The following is a 4,377-nucleotide window of genomic DNA, read 5'->3' as shown; positions in this document are numbered from 1 at the left end:
GACTGCTGCAGACAAGGTAGTTCCGCCATGCTGAAGCCACGATCGGAGTGGCTTTGCCTACTTTCCCCCGACCAGTTTCCTGTTCTTTCCCTTGCACCAATTGCTCACAGGTCGCATAAGAGCCCCGGATGGGCCGGATCCAAACCGGATCCAAACTTATGTTTGACACCCCTGGCCTAGAGCATCCCTGACAAGTGTTTGTCCAGCCACTGCTTAAAGACTCACATGACCAAAGGGACACTATTATCAAACTGTAGGTATTTCCACTACTTCACATTGTTCTCTACAACCAAATAAGCAGGGCTTTTTTTGTAGAAAAAGCCCAGCAGGAACTCATTAGCATAATAGGCCACACCCAAGATCAGAAACTCTTTAGCATATTAGGCCACACCCCACGCCTTCCCCTAGGAGCCCCGCAGCTGTGGGGAGCCCAGGCAAGCCAGCCCTTGGACAGGGACATTTAAATGCCTTCCCTATCCTTCCAGGGGCCCCCTGGCCTGCCCGCCCGCCTCAGAGTCACTGGGGGGGGGGTCACTCTCCAGGCCTTCCCTCTGCAGCCAGGCACACAGAGGTTCTGGCTGTAGTGGGCGTGGCCAACTCTGAAGCCAGCCAGAACTCCGTTCCTGTGTGTTCCTGCCCAAAAATAGCCCCACAAATAAGCATTCCTGAGGATACACAACATTTATGGTGACTTTCTCAAAATTTCAGATCAGCCTATTGAAAGGAAGCCATATCGAAGTAACCTGATTTCAAATAGCTTAACATTTAGAGGCAAAGCAAAACATCCTAATAAAAGTATGATTTATTTAGAAAGAACAGAACATGTGTTCAGACATATAAAGAAAAGACAAACGTAATATAGCATTCTAAATAAGGATCTATATATTAAATGATACACCACGGTTTGTATAAAACAAGTTACAAAAATTCAGTTTACATTTCTTTAGAGAACAAATTTTTATCTTGGCCTCTGAGACTCATCATATATCAGAAAGTGTGTGTGGGGGGAGGTATTTGTGAATTTCCTGCATTGTGCAGGGGGTTGAACTAGATGACCCTAGAGGTACCTCCCAACTCTATGATTCTAAAGCTGGTCATATTATGCAGGGAGAGAGGGGAAAACATCCTGGCCGGTTGTAGGACCCTTCTGTTTTCAGGTACTGTCTATAAAGCTTGGGACCTTGGGAGCTGCAGTGGCTCAAGTGGTTAAGACGCTGAACTGCAGGTTGTGGAAGGTCAGTAGTTCAGCAGTTCAAGACCCGAGTGTGCCGCATGACGGAGTGAGCTCCCGTCTCTAGTTCCAGCTCCTGCCATCCTAGCAGTTCGAAAGCAAGAAATTGCAAGTAGATAAATAGGTACCACTTCAGTGGGAAGGTAACAGCGTTCCGTGCACCTTGGTGTTTAGTCATGCCGGCCACATGACCACGGAAACGTCTTTGGACAGCGCTGGCTCTTCGGCTTTGAAACTGAGATGAGCACCGCAACCCTAGAGTCAGATTCGACTGGCTTTCGAGCAAGGGAACCTTTACCTTTATAAAGCTTGGGCATGACCATGCAGGTGTAAGCATTTGGGCATGAGCCAAAAGGTTCCTGGCTTTTTGGCTGTTAGCCTGTAGCATACACAAAACCGTATTTGGATAAGCTAGTTACTGTATTCCGGGGCAGCCCAAGGTGGTTTGTTGATTTGGTTAGTTGGAAAGACACTTATGGACATGTTACTAATGGTCTATGATAAGTAGTTTATGAAACTAAGCTTTGGCAGAAGTGTAGATTGTTGATAAATCGTCAGCTGTGTAACCTGTATCAAATCTTCTTTCTCTAGTTTTGAACAAATGGAGATTACTGAAACCAATTGTTCCTGTTCTTCAAAGAGGATTCTAGTTGGGAGTTTCCTTTTAATCTTTTATTTTAGATAATTAGGCTTTCATTAAAGGGTTTGAGTCCGCCATTCATAAGCATAGGGGGATATAAATGTACTGTTTTCAGTTTCCTGCTAGTTACTGATATGATTGTTATTGAGTTCATTGGTTTTAATGTTGACATTGATTATGAGAATCCCATGATCTTTTAGTAGGGTTGCCAGGTCCACCCTGGCCACCGGCAGGAGATGGGGGAGGGGAGAGTTGTCAGATCCAGGTTGGGAAACTCCTGGGGATTTTGGGGGGGAGCCTGGGGAAGACAGGGCCCTCCATGGGGTACAATGACCTAGAGTCCACCCTCCAGAGCATCCAGAGCATCCATTTTCTCCAGGGTCCGATCTCCCAGAATTACAGCTCATCTCCAAAATACTGAGATTCATTCCCCTGGAGAAAATGGATGCTTTGGAGGGTGGCCTCTGTGGCATTGGACCCCGCTGAGGTCCCTATCCTCCCCAGGCTCCATCCCCAAATCTCCAGGAGTTTCCCAACCTGGATCTGGCAACACAACCCCCCCATCCCCCATCAGCTATTACAACTGATCTCCAGGTGACAGCAATTAATTCACCTGGAGAAAATTTGCGCTTTGGAAGTTGAACACGATGGCATTATGCCACAACCTGGAGCTGGCAATCCTACTAAGACCAAATAGGTAGATTTGAGAGTGAAGCCTGGGGAAGAGTGGGGTTTGAGGGGGAGACCTCAGCAGGGTATAGTGCCATAGAGTCTACCCTCTGAAGCAGCCACTTCCTCCAGGGAACTGACTTCTGTCATCTGGATTGGAGAGCAGTTGTAATCCTGGGAGATCTACATCTGGAGGCCAGCAACATCTGAAGATTTACATCTGGAGGCTGGCAACCCTATTAGGCATGGCTTTGGGGTGGGACCCAGATAAAGGCTACAGGCAGAGCCCCAAAGCTATCCATTCACCTGCAGGGTACAGCCTCGTCCCTTGCTTCTCTGGCAGGTAATGCAAAAATAATAACACACACACAAGGAACAGCACTAGCTTGTTGTTGTCCTTTGGCAACCCTATATTATTACTTTGGCCAATCAGGTGCCCAGGTTGCCTAGGTGCTGGGACCTGTCCACACCTGTACAAGTGGGGGGCAATGTTCCCTTTAAGCTGTGGAGTCTTGTGAGCAAAACTTCTACTTTGTGAGCTACTGGCATTAAAATTGTGAGCAAGCGATTTGGCTACTGCATAAATTAGTTTGCTCTGGAGCCGTCCTTCCTGAGCTAAGACAAAAATGTGTGATCCAGAGGCTAAAAAACTGTGAGCTAGTTTACACTAACTCAGCTTAGAGGGAACAGTGGGGGGGGGGCTGCGGACAGGTCCCAGCACCTAGGCAACCTGGGCACAAAAAATCTTCCCTCTCCAGAATTCTGTTGCTCTCAAGGGCTCGAGCAGGTCAGTCTCCCTGTCTCCCTTTATTTTTTTCTCGTTTAAGTGACTCTCAACTACTCTCAACATCCCATCCTTCCTGTGCACACTCAGCCCTCACAAGGCCTCTCTTGCTTTTAGCTAATTTACAAAATCACCTCTTGCATACTTACCAAAGAAGATCCTTACCCTATGTGAAGATAGCTTGGATCTGCGGCACTTTCATCTCAGAGGTAGGGCGTAAACAGACACCTTGTATCTCAGCTCACCTATAAAGTTGTGAAACCTCAGTTTGCCTTGGGGCCATGCAGGGAAAGTGAAGGGGGTTTAAGACTTCTCTCACCAATCGGTTTTGCTATTTGACTCAGCTTGGGCAGACTAAGGCACCTTATCTTAATCTCATCTGTTTGAGTCCATGGACTCAGCTTGTTTGCATATCAGTTTGATTTTTATTTAAATACATTGTAGAGTCAACCCCAAACTGACCACAAAATACAGTAGGCTTCAGAGGAGGTGGAATCGATCTGCAACCGATACATTGTAGTATACAAAGATTTCAGCAGATAGAAAGGCACATCCAGAATGATATGGATTAACGTGGGTACACACTGTACAGAACCTCTGAAATCTTTACAGAGTCGGGCTTTCATCGATTTCTTGGAAAGCCTCTTGCACAGCACAGGAAAAGCCACCAACAAAGTAGGAGCTCGATCTGAAACAGTTCTCGTTGACCTGACCTGAGTAGAGAAACCCCATTCCCCGGTGGGACCTCATTTTTTTTTTTTTTAACCAAAATATTTTATTGGGTTACAGTAACAAGCATAAGTACAACAAACAGGTCCCCAAGAAACAATGAATGATTTCATAAGTGGTTACATAATATATACCGGTTTTCAAGTTGTCTTAAGCAGCATAGTTCATATAAGAGCTGGTAATTGCTATCTAACCCAGCAATAACAGTTTGTATTTAGCATTATTTATAGCTTCCCAGTTAAAGGATTCAAAGGTTATTTTCTCAATAATAGGATACCATTTTCCAGTAGGATTAAGCAATTCACTTTCATTTTGATCAGCTGT

This window comes from Gekko japonicus, unplaced genomic scaffold (assembly GCF_001447785.1).
Source record: "Gekko japonicus isolate JY-2015 unplaced genomic scaffold, Gekko_japonicus_V1.1 scaffold855, whole genome shotgun sequence".
NCBI classification, from domain to species: Eukaryota; Metazoa; Chordata; class Lepidosauria; order Squamata; family Gekkonidae; genus Gekko; species Gekko japonicus.
This window is presented reverse-complemented; position numbering follows the sequence as displayed.